Source organism: Pelophylax lessonae, assembly GCF_965119305.1.
Source record: "Pelophylax lessonae genome assembly, chromosome: 12".
Lineage (NCBI taxonomy): Eukaryota > Metazoa > Chordata > Amphibia > Anura > Ranidae > Pelophylax > Pelophylax lessonae.
Genome location: NC_138779.1, coordinates 119,172,797 through 119,192,303, shown reverse-complemented (window position 1 = coordinate 119,192,303; position 19,507 = coordinate 119,172,797).

Sequence of the window (19,507 nt, the reverse complement as noted above, 5' to 3'; positions counted from 1 at the left end):
TGTTATTTGTGCCTAAGCAGTTCCCTGAAAATTTTATGTTTTGTCTAGAATTCATCTTGAAAAATAGTAGTACATTTAATGGCATGTGAGGGTGCCTAGGGTTTAATATGAGAAAGCCAAACCCTGCCTTTATATGTATAAGGAAAAGGATACCGCGCTATGGAATTTAAAGGAATAAAGGGGCTGCAGCCTCCCTAAAATATAGCAAGAGCTATATCTGAATATAGTTGTACAAGGGTAGGGAATTGGCGCTGCCCAAGGGGGAGTTAGGTAGGTGCAATCCAGTAATTATCACAGATAATAAATAGTAAATAAATATAAATGTAAATATAAATGTGGTTGTATAGGAGATGCAGGGGCTGCGGACATGATACACGGGATGCAGGGGCTGCAGACATGGTTCAGGAGATGCAGGGGCTGTGGGCATTGTACAGGAGATGCAGGGGCTGCGGGCATGGTACAGGAGATGCAGGGGTTGCGGGCATGGTACAGGAGGAGGCAGCAGGCATGGTACAAGAGATGCAGAGGCTGCAGACATGTTATAGCAGAAGGTAGAGGCTGTGGACATGGTACAGGAAATACAGGGGCTGTGAACATGGTACAGGAGATGCAGGGGCTGCGGGCATGAAACAGGAGATGTCAGAGGCTGCAGAGGGGTCTTACCAGGCTGTGATGAGGCGCTCGCCACCGCCGAACGGAACACCACTGCTTTAAATTTAATAATGGGGCCACCCGGCGCCATTACATCACTGCGCATGCGCCCGCCTGCCCGAGAATTGCGGAGCATGTACGGCCTTTCCCAAGCAGTATGTGCAGTTGACATGGGGCCACAGCCATATTTTTTAGGAGCGCTGCTGCCCTGAAAGCAGCCCCAGGGCAGGTGGCCGTGCCAGCCTACCGGGAAATTTCCTGGTATTCCGGTAGGTCAGCCCGGCCCTGATTGCTGTAATGATTTACTTATACAACCACTAATTCAGGTGAGCCTGTCCATATAAGCGAGCTATTTTGTATTTCAATGGTTACACTTAGAAACCACTCCTATCCAAAAGTTAAGCTTGCCATACGCTGATCGAAATTCGGCAGGTTCATCAGGGACAATCCAAATTTTGATCAGGGGGGGGCTGTTCCCTCTCAACAGAAGTCAAATTTTTATCAACTTTTGTTTTGTTTTACCAAGGGGACAAGGCCTTAGAAATTTTTGCAACAACAATGTTCTATAGAAGTTTCTGGTCTTAGAAATTTCTCATCACAGTTCTTTTGATCATGCTGCTGTTGTAAAGTCTTTACTTGAATAAAGATTCTCTGTATGTGAAGGTTGTTTTATTGCTGATGGAGACAATATTGTACTGTAAGCTGGGTCCTGGCACTGAAACCAGGATGGAGGTGAGCCAATTTTTACACGTGGCATAGATCTTATGTTTGAATGTATGTACAGATATTTTAGCAGTCTTCAGATGATTGCTTGGAATTCTGCTTTGCTTCCTTCCCTTTTGGCTGTATCTCACTATGGAGTAGGGTGGAGATGCTCACTAAGGACATATCTAGCACAGGGATATCAGGATGAAACAATGACCTAACAAGGATTTCTGGTCTGTCAGATTTCCATATCCCCTATGGGCATTGGTTGGCAGTGTCTGGTGGTACATCATGGATATTTGATTTTCAAAGATGCAACAGATGACTGCAATTTATTATGTACATCTAGGCATGCTGCCCTATATATAATGGTGCTGGGGCCTGGTGATTGGTCACTAGTGCCTACTTTCCCCATAACCAGGATATTTGGAAATTACAAGGAGGATCTGGTAGCATTAAGAGAAAGGTTTCCATAACTCAGAAGATATGGTCTAGCACTTTCAGTAACTCTATCTGTCGGGTACCTTTGTTCCATATGATTTTATATAGCGCAGGGTTTAATGTAAAAAGGTAGCTATAAAAATTGCAGCTGGAAAACAAACGGTTGTTGGAATTTATGCACATTACCATTGCTTTGCTAGATACAGTATGTTCAGTTCTGTTCAAACTCAAAAATAATGCTGTGGCACTCTGCACTGATTGGGGGGCACGCTGTGGCGCTCTGCATTGATTGGGGGCACGCTGGTCACTAACTTTTCTGTTTGCGCCCCCCCAAAAATTTTGAGCACCAGCCACCACTGTAAATGTACCTTCAATAAATGTAACCATATTGCTACACTTAGAGGCGCCTCTCTTCTCTTTTATACTATGTAGCTCCTGCTGGATTCTGCTTATAATCCCCTTGTGGAGGCTGCCATGTGCGGATGGACATTTTATGATTACACAACCTATAACATTGCTATAATCTTTTCATATGGATTATAAACGGAAGGATTTATGAATAAATGATTGTGGAGCGAATCATCTGAGTATCCATTATTTCTTATGGAGAAATTCACTTTGATATATGAGTGCCTTGGATTACAAACATGTTTACGAAATTAATTATGCTTGCAATCCAAGGTGGGTGGTGGGGGGTAGGGTGATGAGCCCCATGTGGAATCTGGAGATAAACCCACACACCAGGAATAGTGTGTCTGTGAGTGTGTGGGTGATGGGTGAGAGGAAAGGTAGAACTCCAGCTATGATACGTTCACACGGCTCAGTCAGGATGAGTTGGGACGCTTGAGGGTGCATGTGCTCTTGGGATGAGCTCTATGACAGTTGACACAAATGTGGAGCAGTCGGCATTGATTAAAGCTGCAAGTGCCATATTTGAAGTTGTTGCATATAGGCGTCTTGCCTAGTAACTGGACAGGCCGTACCAGCTTGTCCTCCTGAGGATGTTGCATAGGGGCAAGCATGCCTTGAGCAGCACTAGAGGTAGAGGGAAAGGTCAGGGAACGCCTGGCATCCGTATTGGAGCACTAGTTTGCCCCGTGTGTGGAGGACTGGCAAACAGTGCAAAGCGGGGAACGCAGACCCACAAAGTAGCGGCAGAACCACTCGGTGTCCACGATGCTCCAATTCGGGCTGATTTGGAACTGGGCAAGTTTGGCTGTGGCTCTGGCTGCGAACGAGCAGTGGTAGTCATAAAATGCAGAGTCTCCATATTTGTACCCTAAGTCAACTACGGCATGAAGGTACAAATCTATCTCTTCCCTTCTGCCCGGGTTGGTCGAGCACAACACGTCCCTAAACAAAGGCCAGCACAAAGCTCAGTAATTGACAGCTTGTGATTGAGCCTGGGGTCTTTGGCCTTCAGAACCATTGACACGTTCCCTCAGGCATGATGAGCAGGGAGGCCAGGTTAACATCCTTTCCTTCCAGGATGTCCTTTCTGATGCCGGAAGGGACAAGGTGTGCAGGAAAATTAGTGTAACTAGTGTCCAGCATACCTGTGGGTGGTAGTGCCAAGACAGGTGTTTCGACTGTGTCTAGAGGGTCACCGCTTGAAGCACCTCTAGGACTCCTACTCTCGCCTGCTTGATGGAGACTGCTGCGGTCAGCGTGCCGATCATGGTGTGCGGTTGGGCGATACCTGAGGAGATGGACTGCGGGGATGCCTCCTGGGTGCCAGGGGAAGCTGCTGCTGGTGTTGGGAACAGCAGCCTGAATCATTTGGCTTTCCTGGCCGTGGCAGGGTGGGGAATGGCCCTATGCTGCAGCTCTGCCGTGAGCTTGGGGATAGTCCATCCCCTAAAGGGACTGAGTGCTGCCTGGCTCTGACCCGCGGTGGGTGACGGAGGGGGTGGAGGCAAGGTCCTCACTTCCGGACCGTGACATGACTCCAGCTATATTGAGAAAAGAGGAGTACGTAAGAATAAGGAAGAACAGAAAAAGGAACGACAGGCAAAGTGAAGAACATGATACGTTCCAGCGAATGCTGAAAAGTGGAAATTTCGAAAACTTGAAGAGTACGGGGCAACCGAGGTTAGCCAGGAGGGGACTGGCCAAATAGCCAATAGCTGGGGTGCCTGGTCAGTGTCATGTATGGACCTGTGAACCAGAGTCCCAGGGCATACTGGGGTGGGAAGCTGCAGTCTGGTTGTGGCCTAAGTAGGAATGTTGCGTTCTGTAGTAGGTGACATATCATGGCCTGCTTAGGCCTGCACTGGCAGCAAGCAACTGTTAGCAACCCTGTCTGCGTAGTTTGAAGGTGATGTCCTTCAGAAAATAGTTAAGAAAGAAAATGTGACAGTAGCTAAGCGCCAGACCGGCATCCCAATTTGTGTATGTGAGGTATCGAGATGAAAAAGAGTGCTGCAGGTTGATGTGGGAGAGTATCCTGTACTACCCACCTGACTCGTGCCCTGATAGAATAGAGATCCTGGTTGTGGCCGAGACTAATCTGGCGACCAGGAACCTGAAAAAGGTAACATGGAGGTTCAGGTTTAACCTGGCGTGAAGGAGAGCCCTAAGCCTGCCCCCCCTCCCGGGTAAAAGCATGCAAAGCCCTGCATGTGTGTATGTATGTCATATTACCAGCGGGAAAAACGCCCAACCTTATGCAGGATGGCCCAACCTGATCTCACTGACCTATGGAGAAAGACAGACAAGAAAACGTGAGTGGCAGGGTTGAGTGCCACTGGAGACGAGCTTGCAACGTGTGCTGCAAGAAAGTAGCCCCAAAAGGAGATGAAAACAAGCAGTAGAGAAAAGTGGAAGATGTATGGGGATAACCAAAGCCATGCTGACTGAGTGACGTATAAAAATTTGCTGTCACTGAAAAGAGGCGTGCTGAAGCATGTTGGCGTTTGTGACCTAAGATGTTGAATGAGATGTAAGTATGAACCTGCAAATGAGGGGTATGAGTGGCGACTGAGAGCTTGTGGCAGGAACCTTAAGGGGGAGGCCTTGCTGCAAAAGCTTGTGGTGCCTGAAAACGGATAAAGAGTGGTATGAGTGGCGACTGAGAGCTTGTGGCAAAGAACCTCGAGAAGCTTGTGGTGCCTGTAAACGGGCACCACGAGCTTCTCGAGGTTGCACGGTGCCTGTTGGAAAAACGTATTATACATATATATATATATATATATATATATATATATATATATAAATAAACATTATTTTTATTTTATATATATATATATATATATATATATATATATATATATATATATATATATATTTATTTTTTTCCCCGTTTTTTTTTTTTGTTCGTCTTTTTTTTTTTGTAGAAAGCACGTTTAACGTAGTGCAGGATGGAACAACCTGAACACGACTGACCTAAGGGAGAAATGACAGACAAGAAAATGTGAGTGGCCGAACTGTGTGCCACTGAAGATGTGCTTGCAACGATTGCAAGAAAGTAGGCTCAACAGGGAGGCGAAAACAAGGACAAATCGTGCCGATTCGGGTCAGAGTTAGGAAGCTAGAGTATCGTATGTGTTTGAGTAAGTGCGACTGTATGAATGGTCTGAGTAAAGACTGATTGCTTGTGGCAGGAGCCTCACTAGAGAGACTGAGCTGCGGGAAGCTGTGATGTGTGTGACAACTGGAATCGACTTGTGTCGTGCCCAGGATAGGAAACACTATGTCGCCGACATGACCAGGATTACAATCGGGCTGTCGTAGAGTGTTAGGGTGCCACCCTCTTCTCCAAAACCGAACACATACCAACCACCCAGCACCCCAGTTACGTACATACATGCTGATCCCCAAATGGATGAGGTGGCAACCCCATAGACAGTGAATCCTATAACCAGTGAAGCCTGTGTCGAGTGATATCGGACAATGACCGACAGCGGCTCAGAGGCTTGGATCTACGATCAAATCATATGTTTGTGGATGGGATGACAAGCAAGGCAGAGGGAACCTACAAATCTACTACGCCTATGCCAAATGATGTCAGGACATGACCGACAACAACTCGGAGGCAGCTAAGTATGAAAGGGATGAGTGATAGGAAACCTAACGAATTGTAACATTGTGTATGAAACGTAAAAAGTTTGAATCCTACCTGCAACAGCGAGCTAGAACCGCCAATGAAGACCATGAACTGAGAAGCCACGCGCTTGTAATCGAACGCACAGACTCACGAACACGGAGTGAGCTGGGGAGAGTCGGCCCAGTGATGTGTAGTATCATGCACTGAAACCGACAAGGAACACAGGTAAGTGGGCTGCTTAAATACCCCCTTCCCCCGGGCACCTCCTATAAATTGAGGCCTCCATACCGTGTCAGTTTAGCCGGAAAAAAAAAAAAGTACAACTGGGAGAAAATTATCTAACTGCTTGGGCTATATCTGTCGCCAAAGCTTTTGTTTTCTATTTTTTTTTGGATGAGGAAGGGTTAAACCCCCTGTCAGGTTTTGATTGCTATCCTTGTCCCCGCTGGGGAGGTTAGCCCTCTGTACCTGACCTGTTGTCACTGGACAAGAGCATGAACGGAGGGCTAGCATTACAGGAGTTAAAGGGTTGTGAGCTGGAGTCTTATGTCTATATATAAAAAATAAAAAATTATAAGATCAAGTTTACAAAAAAGGATTAGGTACAAGATGGGGAGTGGATGGAGCTGCGGGGGGGTTTGGTAAGCATTGTGGGGGCAGGCGTCTCCAGTCGGAAGAGAGATCAGCAAGGGAAAACTTCCCCCCCCACCACCCTGGTAATTTTTACCTTTTTTTGGTAAGCAACTTATTGTTTGGTTGGGGGTTGGTTGGGGGTTGTTGGGATGATTGTTGTCAAGCAGCCGGCGGGGTGCAAGGTCCTTGTAGATTACTGTGGGAACTAAAAAGGTACTAGGTAGGGACCCGCCTGAGGTACGGCTCCCAGTTGTTCTAATGGAGGTATCTGCGGCTGGTAGCCTCCGAGTTGGTGGTGTTGCGGCTGGAGGCCTGTTTTAAGTAGGTCGCAGGTATTTTTCTTGTGAGTGATGTCTACTAGGACCCTGAGGCTCCCGTTATACTGATTTACATTGTATTTAAGTTATGTTTTTATGTGTTATTACTTTGGTTAGTAAAAGGCTGCTTTCGGCCATTAACTCCAGCTTTTTGTCCGAGTGATTATTAAAGGGCTGGAGGGTGTGGTACAGGTCAGAGCGGAAGGGGACAAGAAATCTTTAATACCCAATAATATAATAATAATATAATGTAATGTCTTTAGCAGAGGAAGCGACATCAGCCCTATGTATGAAACCTAGAAATATATAGAATTGTATAGAACTGAGAAAACTCTGCTTCATGCGTCTCAGACTTTTCTTCTTTTCCTTGTGATTTGTTCTGGATCTGAAGATACTCAACTAATTCCAAAGTCCAGTGGCTGTAACAGATGGTTCTTAACCTAGTGTGACACAAAGCTCTTAATGCCTGTGATCCTGTTAAATATGAGAATCTTTACCTAAAAAAAACACTGTATGTGTCATAGCATCAAAGTACGTCATGGTGACTTCCGTCTGGCGTTGGTGCAGCAATTATCAGGCTGAAAAGCTGCTGTGTGGCATCTTCATCATGGAGAATTATCTAGAAAAATCGAATCCGCTGTATGGGAAATAGTAAGGGCTACATTATGTAGGAGATTAACCTCTTCTTGGCCAATACTGAATTTGTAACATAGTAAAATGTTCAGCAGATGAGGTCAGAACAAGGCGTTAATCTCACACCACTAAACAATTAGAAATTTCCTTTACGGTCCTTTCACAGGTGCTTTCAGTCCGGCGGACTCTGTTTTGCTCAGCGTGGATCGATCCACCGTCTCCGCTTACTTTGCAGAGATGGAGCTGGCAGATACCCTCTCTCCTCTATGGGAGATCGTAGATAACGGACCGCCTGTCCGTTTTCATCTGATCCTATCCGGTCCTCCAGACGGATGGAAAATAGGGTTTCCATTTGTCTGGATTTTACGGACAGGATCAGAAAGCAGCGGGTGTTAACGGAGATGTTCCCGCTGACATCCACTGCTCCATATAGGTGCATGGAGCATATGATCACGTCTGCCTGAAAAACTGACAGATGAACCTGATCGAAAGGCCCATGTGAAAGGGGCCTTAAAGTATAGAGAGCCCATGTCCAGATCAGATTTGTATTCCATTGGCAACATGAAACTAATATTGGATGGACAGCTGTCTGGTTTAACCATCTTGCTATCAATGGGGTTGATTTACTAAAGGCCAATAGACTGTGCATTTTGGGGAAGCTCTGCTGACTTTCATCATCCATTCATGTGCAAGCAAAAATGTTTTTTTTTTCCTTGCATGTGCTTGGCTATTCTTTGCAAAGTAAAGTTTCACCTCATTTACTAAGCTCTGGAGCAGCTGCTCTTACAGGGTGCAACTGCAATTGCAAAGGGAGCAGTCTATTTGCCTTTACAAAATCAACCCCTGTGAATTAGAATTTGAACAGTTGACAGAAAGGAGTTGGGCTTCTTGCACACCACTGCTTAACCTCCCTGGCGGTAATCCCGAGCGTGACTCGGGGTGGATTTTTTAGTCCAGGATCGGTATCCCCGAGTCACGCTTGGGGTGGATGTGCAGAGAGCGCAGCGGTGTCTTTTACCTTCTCCTGGCGATCCAGCGATGATCTTTCATTGCTGTGACCGCCAGCCGAGAGTCCCGCCACTCGTCTGTTGGTCTGATGACTTCCTAGTTCCGTTCCCTGCAGCAGCAATGCTGCATGGGAGCGGAACTAGGGAGGGAAACTCAAAAAACGTTGCACAAAACACAAACACATAACACATTTTATATTATATATGTATATATATATATATATATATATATATATATATATATATATATATATATATATATATATATATATATGTATATATGTGTATATATGCGTATATATATATATATATATATATATATGCACACACACACATATATATATATATATATATATATATACACACACACACATATATATATATATATATATAATATATAACGCATGAATTATAATCTAATCAATAATATAATTTTATTATATATATTATATAATAAAATTATATTATTGATTCGATTATAATTCATGCGTTTGTGTTTCAAATTTATCACATCTGGGATGTCTACTAGACCAGGCCCGGACTGGGACAAAAAATAGGCCCGGGCATTTTAGGCTGAGCAGCCCATTTTTTTTTTTTAAACAAAATGACCAATGATGAACAACTACCGGTTTCTCTATGTTTTTTAGTTATATTTAGCCTGCACACCCATGCTATCCGATTCTGCAAATCGCACTGCGTTTTGAAAACTGATTGCGGGGTGTCGTTAACCTAACATACACTCCGCAATCTGTTTGCATGGATGGGTTGCTATTTAGATGCAGTCCGCATTTGGTGTGAACCCAGTCTAAGAGATAACAGGTAATTTTAGGGTACATTCAAAATATATTACCCAATTTTTGGGTAAAATGTAAAAGATGAGTTTGTGTCAAGTAAATAAATACCCAACATGTCAAACCTTAAGACTATGCATGCCCGAAAATAGCAACACATTTCAGTACCCTATATTTTCCATAGGCAAAGCTATTAAAGATCATAGAGGTCATCGGTTCAGAGTTACCATGAATAATGATCCTATAATTATTGCTCTCATTCCAGTGTGCAGGGTCATATATTACACGTGTAGTAAAATCAAGGTTTTTGTTGACAGGCGCCCCCAAAATATGTATGTAGTTTCGTATGGTGGTGGTGGTATATGGATGACATCAGTAGCAGTGGTGGTAGTGGGGATAGGGATGACATCAGTAGTGGTGGTGGGATAGGGATGACATCAGTAGTGGTGGTGGTAGTGGGGATAGGGATGACATCAGTAGTGGTGGTGGGATAGGGATGACATCAGTAGTGGTGGTGGGATAGGGATGACATCAGTAGTGGTGGTGGTAGTGGGGATAGGGATGACATCAGTAGTGGTGGTGGTGGTGGGATAGGGATGACATCAGTAGTGGTGGTAGTAGTGGGGATAGGGATGACATCAGTAGTGGTGGTGGTAGTGGGGATAGGGATGACATCAGTAGTGGTGGTGGTGGGATAGGGATGACATCAGTAGCGGTGGTGGTGGGATAGGGATGACATCAGTAGTGGTGGTGGTAGTGGGGATAGGGATGACATCAGTAGTGGTGGTGGTGGGATAGGGATGACATCAGTAGTGGTGGGATAGGGATGACATCAGTAGTGGTGGTGGTAGTGGGGATAGGGATGACATCAGTAGCAGTGGTGGTGGGGATAGGGATGACATCAGTAGCAGTGGGAATTGGGATGGCATCAGTGGCAGTGGTGGTGGGGATAGGGGTGACATCAGTGGTGGTGGGGGATAGGGGTGACATCAGTGGCAGTGGTGGTGTGGATAGGGGTGACATCAGTGGCAGCGGTGGTGGGGATAGGGGGTGACATCAGTGGTGGTGGGGATAGGGGTGACATCAGTGGCAGTGGTGGTGGGATAGGGGCGACATCAGTGGCAGTGGTGGTGGGGATAGGGGTTACTTCAGTGGCAGTGGGAATAGGAATGACATCAGTGGTAGTGGTGGTGGGGATAGGGGTTACATCAGTGGCAGTGGGAATAGGAATGACATCAGTGGTAGTGGTGGTGGGGATAGGGGTTACATCAGTGGCAGTGGGAATAGGAATGACATCAGTGGTAGTGGGGATTGGGATGACATCAGTGGCAGTGGTGGAGATAGGGATGACATCATTGGCGGTGGTGGAGATAGGGATGACATCAGTGGCGGTGGTGGTGGGGATAGCGATAACATCAGTGGTGGGGATAGGGATAACATTAGTGGCGGTGTTGAGGATAGGGATGATATCAGTGGGAATGATGAGGATAGGGGTGACATCAGTGGCAGTGGTGGTAAGGATAGGAATAACATCAGTGGCAGTGGTGGTGGGGATAGGAATGACAATGTCCACTGCCACCGATGTCATCCCTATCCCCACCACCACCGCTACCGATGTCATCCCTATCCCCCCCCATCACCACTGCCTCATGGGAGGGGGGGAGAGATCAGGCAGAGGGATGGCGGTGGGAGGGATGGGATCAGGCAGAAGGATGGCAGTGGGAGGGATGGGATCAGGCAGAGGGATGTTGATGAAGAGATGGGATCAGGCAGAGGGATGGCCGTGGGAGAGATGGGATCAGGCAGAGGGATGACCGTGGGAGAGATGGGATCAGGCAGAGGGATGGCGGTGGGAGAGAAGGGATCAGGCAGAGGGATGGCGATGGGAGAGATGGGAGCAGGCAGAGAGATGGCGATGGGAGAGATGGGAGCAGGCAGAGGGATGGAGGTGGGAGAGAAGTGATCAGGCAATGGGATGGAGGTGGGAGAGATGGGATCAGGCAGAGGGATGGTGGTGGGAGAGATGGGATCAGGCAGAGGGATGGTGGTGGGAGAGATGGGATCAGGCAGAGGGATGGTAGTGGGAGAGATGGGATCAGGCAGAGGGATGGCGGTGGGAGAGATGGGATCAGGCAGAGTGATGGCGGTGGGAGAGATGGGATCAGGCAGAGTGATGGCGGTGGGAGAGATGGGATCAGGCAGAGTGATGGCGGTGGGAGAGATGGGATCAGGCAGAGTGATGGAGGTGGGAGAGATGGGATCAGGCAGAGTGATGGCGGTCGGAGAGATGGGATCAGGCAGAGTGATGGCGGTGGGAGAGATGGGATCAGGCAGAGTGATGGCGGTGGGAGAGATGGGATCAGGCAGAGTGATGGCGGTGGGAGAGATGGGATCAGGCAGAGTGATGGCGGTGGGAGAGATGGGATCAGGCAGAGTGATGGCGGTCGGAGGGATGGGATGAGGCAGAGTGATGGCGGTGGGAGAGATGGGATCAGGCAGAGTGATGGGGGTGGGAGAGATGGGATCAGGCAGAGTGATGGCGGTCGGAGAGATGGGATGAGGCAGAGTGATGGCGGTGGGAGAGATGGGATCAGGCAGAGTGATGGCGGTGGGAGAGATGGGATCAGGCAGAGTGATGGAGGTGGGAGAGATGGGATCAGGCAGAGTGATGGCGGTCGGAGAGATGGGATCAGGCAGAGTGATGGCGGTCGGAGAGATGGGATGAGGCAGAGTGATGGCGGTGGGAGAGATGGGATCAGGCAGAGTGATGGCGGTGGGAGAGATGGGATCAGGCAGAGTGATGGAGGTGGGAGAGATGGGATCAGGCAGAGTGATGGCGGTCGGAGAGATGGGATCAGGCAGAGTGATGGCGGTCGGAGAGATGGGATCAGGCAGAGGGATGGCGGCGGGAGATGGGATGAGGCAGAGGGATGGCGGTGGGAGAGATGGGATGAGGCAGAGCAATGGCGGTCGGAGGGATGGGATCAGGCAGAGGGATGGCGGCTGGAGGGATGGAATGGGATGAGGCAGAGTGATGGCGGTGGGAGAGATGGGATGAGGCAGGCGGTCACATCATATGTAACAAGCAAACTGGCATGCCGCACGGCACATGTTTTCTAGCAGCAGTGACTCACTGCTGCTAGAAAACATGTGCCATGCGGCATGCCAGTTTGCTTGTTACATGTGATGTGACAGCCAGGTGCACATTTTCAATTTGAAAATGTGCACCTGGCTGTCACATCACATGCAACAAGCAAACTGGCATGGCATGATGGCACATGTTTTCTAGCAGTGACAGTCAGTTCCAGACCAGTCTGACCAGAACACTGCTCTGCGGTGGAGGCCAGCCCAGAACCACAAATCCCAGCGGTGACACACGGTGTGTTGTTTCCTTTCCTTACCTTGTTGCAGCAGCCGGTGTTGTTCTTGTCTCTCCCTCTCTCCCTCAGTGTCTGGCTGTCTACGGTGCGGTGCGGTGCCGGCGACTTCCTTCCCGCTTCTTCCCGACAACAAGCAGGGGGTCCCCGGCCTCTAGCTCCACCCCCTTCAGCCTTCAATCCCCTTACGCCGGTCCACCCCTCCTGAGCACTTATGATGGATGCCGCTGCGGAGCCGACCGCAGTGAGCGGCGCTGGGCTCAGCTCAGCATCAGCACGCCTGCCAGCTGAGCCCAGTGCTTAGGAGTGAGTGGCGGGGAGTCGGGGACAGCAGCGGACGGCCTTCAGTCTCCGCGGAATCGGCCGCGGAGAGGCCAGCAGCGGCAACCGCCGGCATCGGTACACAGTCCAGACATAGTTACACTGTCTGTCTGTGACTGCACTTCATGCGCCCGGAGCGGAGGCCTCGGCCCACCGGGCATATGCCCGGTCTGCCCGATGGTCAGTCCGGCCCTGTACTAGACTCTTGTTTTGGTCAGGTTTAAGTCAGTAATTACTAAGAATTGTAGGCCTATAATACATAACGCCAAATTTCCATGAAAAAAATTGTACCGCTTTTGGTATATAATTCCTGACATAATCATACCGCCAGGGAGGTTAAAAACTAAGCATTTTTAGGCATACGGGCTTTTTTTTCCTGATCGAAATGCAGCACATTGTTTTCAATGTGCCTGTACACACAGGCACATAGACATGCGTTCTGTATTGATAGGTAAAAATAAAAATAAATACAGAAATCTGAGTTGCCAATCAGTATTTTACAAATTAAATATATTTATTTGAAGAGGTTAAAGTTGCATTCTGAGAGCTAGAATTTATTTTACTTGTGTTTGCGCAAATGTGCTTTAAAATAATCACAAGAAATTTTGGCCAGGAATATGTCCCCTATAGCCAGTTCTGCACAGACATAAGAATTTACTGATGTTTATATGCAGAATCTCTAATAAGATCCTGAGTAAAATGTCCCATAAAAACCTCCTGTGCATGCGCTTAAAGGAGCATACACATACACAAGTGTAACATTCTTCTTCATTGTCAGTATTGCAATATACACATACAGGTATATACGTGTGTAAACATGCATGTAGGTGCCTAAACACGCAAACATGTGTAAATTAGTGCACTCAAAAATTTTTCTTTTTTTGTTTTAGGGCCACTTTACACCACATGCAGTCCAGTACATTTTTTCTGCATCAAAAACACATGGAAACTAGGTTATATGGATTTCAATAGTATAGTTACCACCAGTGTGATCAGCTAGCTCCAGGGCGTTCCAGTTCCAGAATAAAAAGTAGAACTGGACTATACTGGAACTTGGTAAAACGCATAAAAAACGCACCAGAATGCATTGAAACGCACAGGACCCAAGTATAGTGAAAAATGCACAGAAATGCATCAAAAATGCACCTGACCGTGTGGCGTGAACCAGCTCTAACAGCTCTGTACTCATCGCTCTATTACTATTGTAATAGTACTACTAATTGTACTATTACTGATCTATACACAGTTGTATGTATGGTTTCATAGACAACAATGCAACTTTATTCAGATCAGTAAAAAATTGTGGCTCCTGTGTGTACGAAGCCTAAAGTTGGGTACACCTAATAAAAAAAAATCAGGTGAACAATCGTCCAATTTTCCTCGTTATTTCACAGCAAATCGGAACTGATGAACGAAAATTCATACGAAAATTCTCATACGACAAAGGCTTATTTTTTGTTGTATATTGTTTCTGATCAAGCGCAGTCTTTCTTTTCAGATTTTTCTTGTACGAAAATCATATGAAAATGGTACACATGAATCAAAAATCTTTCGTTCTGTTCCCGTACAAGAACAGTTTTGGAGTTTGTCCCTTCGGGAATTTTCATAGGAATCGGCTGTAGAAAGTTGTGTACACACTATATGAAATTCGTACCAAAATTCTTTGGACGAAAATGTTCACCCAATTTTCTTGTGTGTACTAGCCTTAAATCTCATGAAACAGAGTGATTAAAAAACCTACACAGTTTGAGTCCTGAGGCTTGAGCGTTACAGGAGATTTTTAGTTCAGTCGCGCTAATAAAATCACTTGTGGTTAATCACTAATGGCTCGTTTCCACTGAGCTTTCTGGTACGGTTTGGTTCGGTACGGTACGCTATTTATGCCATTTCCATTATAATTGGTACCCTAATTCCGAACCGTACTGTACCACTTTTTGGTACCCTTTCGTTGGGGTACCAAGCACATTAGTACCGTACCAACAGGGTGGAGCTACACTCTGCAGAACTTTGATTGGTTAACAGAGAATCGTCTATCACAGCTTTCCTGCTACACCACGCCTATCAGGAAAGGGTACTTTTGGCAGTGGAAACGCAATGTGTACCGTTCCGAACCGTACCGTACCGAACCGTACCGTACCACTCAGTGGAAACGAGGCATTAGCGTAAGAATCAGTTGGTAAATAGTGAAACTGATGTCTCCCTGTGGAAACACAATTAGCATATAGTAGTCAGTATAGTGCCCATTATATTGGTTGTCAATGGAGAGGTGCCCCTACAGTTGGTGGTCAATGAAAAAGTAACCCCTTAATTGGTGGTCAAAAGATAAGGGTCCTACTTTGGTGGCCAGCAGATAAATCCTCCTTTATATTGGTGCCAGTTGAGAAGGGTCTCCCAATACTGGCGGTTGGTACATAGTTTGATGATATGGAAAGGCTCCTTTACTGTGAAGTGTCCCTTTACTTTGGTGACGATCAGTGTAGAGTTCTGCTAAGGCTGGTTCACAACAGAGCATGGTTTGGCAAAGGTGCTTTCAACACTGCGCTCAAAACACAATGCCTTTGTGATCTGTTGCGGGTGCCAGCATATTCTTAACAAATCTCCAAACAGAGAGCATTTGCCGCCACCAAATCACATGATACTGCGGTACGATGCGATTTGGTGTGGTGTGTTTTTTTTAAAAGCAGTTCTACAGTACTTTTAGAGAAATGGAGACACAAGCGCCTACTAAGTGTAGCAATTATTTAACTTTTATAGAGGTTTAAAGAGTGTTACTCACAAAAGGACTGTAAAATCAAGCATGTGGGCACAGTTAACAAGGGGTCCTTGTCAGCAGGAATTCCGGTCTGCATCTGGGTGGAATGGCAGGGCTTGGGGTCCCAACTTTCAGTCTTTCTGGAGGTTCTCAGTCGTTCCTGGTCCATGGAAAGCACAACCTGTTGACATGATATGCAGACCAGAATTTGTGCTGACAAGGACCCGTTCTTATCTGTGCCTACATGCTAGATTTTACACGCCTTTTGTGAAGTAACACTCTTTTACCTCTATTAAAGTTACATAATTGCTACACTTAGTAGGCACTTGTGTCTCCTTTTTTCTTTGTATCCATATAGAGCCGCTTCTTATACATGGACATTTTCTGTTTATGGACAATCTGCTCATTGTGAACCTTGGCCCCTCTCATTGGTCTCCCATATTAGCGCCAATCTTTATTTGTGCATGCACTACTTTTGGTGCTGTCTGGGGTGTTTTGCAGCCCAGTCAAATGAATGGGCTGCATAATGGCACCGCATGGGGGTATGCAGGAACCACACAGGAATGCGGACCACAGGTGTGAACCAGCCCCTACTCCAGTCGAGAGAAATCCTTTTTAATTTGGTGGCCTATGGAGAAATGCTCTCTTACCTTGATGGCCTGTGAAAAGAATGCAGGCAGTTCAAATAAAATTGGTATCAATTATTACATAGCTCTGAAGGAGTGCAGAGACCCTATATGATATTGCCAGTGCCATTGGCTCTAATGAGTAATGTTGGTGCTGGGAACCTTTGGGCAGGAGATCCACCTGGTGATGCCTGCACATAAGTGGTGTAATGCACTCCCTTACAAGTTATACCTGTGCGGCGTATGGCACAGCTCTGTAAATACACTATATTACCAAAAATATTGGTATTTTTGCATTATAATTTACTAAATCCTTTTGGTTTACGCACAGCAGCACTTTTGGAGGCACCTCACACATTACCATAGCGCAGCTTTAACCCTTTGTTTCCCAAAAATATTGGGACGCCTGCCTTTACACAAACATGAACTTTATTGCCATCCTAGTCTTAGTCTGTAGGGTTCAATATTGCGTTGGTCTACCCTTTGCAGCTATAACAGCTTCAACTCTTCTGGGAAGGCTGCCCACAAGGTTTAGGAGTGTGTCTATGGGAATGTTTGACCATTCTTCCAGAAGCGCATTTGTGAGGTCAGGCACTGAGGTTGGACGAGAAGGTCTGGCTTGCAGTCTCCGCTCTAATTCATCTCAAAGGTGTTCTATTGGGTTGAGGTCAGGAGTCTGTTCAGGTCAGTCAAGTTCCTCCACCCCAAACTCGATCATCCATGTCTTTATGGACCTTGCTTTGTGCACTGGTCAAAATCATTTTGTGGAGGAGGGATTATGATGTGGGGTTGTTTTTCAGGGGTTGGGCTTGGCCTCTTAGTTCTAGTGAAGGGAAGTCTTAAGGCATCAGTATACCAAGACATTTTGGACAATTTCATGCTCCCAACTTAGTGGGAACAGTTTGGGGATGGCCCCTTCTGTTCCAACATGACTGTGCACCAGTGAACAAAGCAAGGTCTATAAAGACATTGATGAGCAAGTTTGGGGTGGAGGAATATGACTGGCCTGCACATAGTCCTGACCTCAACCCAATTGAACATCTTTGGGATGAATAAGAGTGGAGACTGCAAGCCAGACCTTCTCGTCCAACATCAGTGCCTGACCTCACAATTGCACTTCTAGAAGAATGGTCAAACATTCCCATAGACACACTCCTAAACCTTGTGGACAGCCTTCCCAGGAGAGTTGCAGCTGTTATAGCTGCAGGGGGGGGGGGGGGGTTGGTCTAGGCAACTCAATATTGAACCCTACGGGCTAAGACTGAGATGCTATTAAAATTCATGTGTGTGTAAAGGCAGAAGTCCCAATAGATTTGGTAATTTAATCAGTGGTGGGATTCAGCCGGTTCGCACCGGTTCCATAGAACCGGTTGCTAACTTTCTGCAAGTTCGCAGAACCGGCTGAATCCCTCTGCGCGTCTGAGGAAGCGCAGGACAATTGAATGTCCCACGCTCGGACAGACGTGGCGGCCGGGGGGCGGAGCAGTGCGCTCCTCCCCGCCCATTCTGTGACAATAGCGAATGAGAATTAGCTATTGTCACATGATCCTCCTCCTGGCCAATCAGGGAGCGGGTCCTCCCGCTTCCTGATTGGCTGAAAGGCAAACACCGTGCCATTGGACGAGGAGGAGGCGCCGCGGGAGGACTCGGAGACGCGGGGAGCCGACTGCGAGACCGTCCATGAGGTAAGTGCATGGATCTCGCGGGGGGGGATCGCTGGCACTCTGCAATTTGGGGCAATGTTGTGGCTGGCACTCTGCAATTGGGGGCAATACTCTGGCTGGCGCTCTGCAATTTGGGGCAATGCTGTGGCTGGCACTCTGCAATTGGGGGCAATACTCTGGCTGGCACTCTGCAATTGGGGGCAATGCTGTGGCTGGCACTCTGCAATTGGGGGCAATGTTGTGGCTGGCACTCTGCAATTGGGGGCAATGCTGTGGCTGGCACTCTGCAATTGGGGGCAATGCTGTGGCTGGCACTCTGCAATTGGGGGCAATGCTGTGGCTGGCACTCTGCAATTGGGGGCAATACTCTGGCTGGCGCTCTGCAATTGGGGGCAATGTTGTGGCTGGCACTCTGCAATTGGGGGCAATACTCTGGCTGGCACTCTGCAATTGGGGGCAATGTTGTGGCTGGCGCTCTGCAATTGGGGGCAATGTTGTGGCTGGCGCTCTGCAATTGGGGGCAATGTTGTGGCTGGCACTCTGCAATTTGGGGCAATGCTGTGGCTGGCGCTCTGCAATTGGGGGCAATGCTGTGGCTGGCGCTCTGCAATTGGGGGCAATGTTGTGGCTGGCACTCTGCAATTGGGGGCAATACTCTGGCTGGCACTCTGCAATTGGGGGCAATACTCTGGCTGGCACTCTGCAATTGGGGGCAATGTTGTGGCTGGCGCTCTGCAATTGGGGGCAATACTCTGGCTGGCACTCTGCAATTGGGGGCAATGCTGTGGCTGGCACTCTGCAATTGGGGGCAATGCTGTGGCTGGCACTCTGCAATTGGGGGCAATGCTGTGGCTGGCACTCTGCAATTGGGGGCAATGCTGTGGCTGGCACTCTGCAATTGGGGGCAATGCTGTGGCTGGCACTCTGCAATTGGGGGCAATGCTGTGGCTGGCACTCTGCAATTGGGGGCAATACTCTGGCTGGCGCTCTGCAATTGGGGGCAATGTTGTGGCTGGCACTCTGCAATTGGGGGCAATACTCTGGCTGGCACTCTGCAATTGGGGGCAATACTCTGGCTGGCACTCTGCAATTGGGGGCAATGTTGTGGCTGGCGCTCTGCAATTGGGGGCAATGTTGTGGCTGGAACTCTGCAATTGGGGGCAATGCTGTGGCTGGCTCTCTGCAATTGGGGGCAATGCTGTGGCTGGCGCTCTGCAATTGGGGGCAATGTTGTGGCTGGCACTCTGCAATTGGGGGCAATACTCTGGCTGGCACTCTGCAATTGGGGGCAATACTCTGGCTGGCACTCTGCAATTGGGGGCAATGTTGTGGCTGGCGCTCTGCAATTGGGGGCAATGTTGTGGCTGGCACTCTGCAATTTGGGGCAATGCTGTGGCTGGCGCTCTGCAATTGGGGGCAATGCTGTGGCTGGCGCTCTGCAATTGGGGGCAATACTCTGGCTGGCACTCTGCAATCATTGGGGGCAATGCTGTGGCTGGCACTCTGCAATCATTGGGGGCAATGCTGTGGCTGGCACTCTGCAA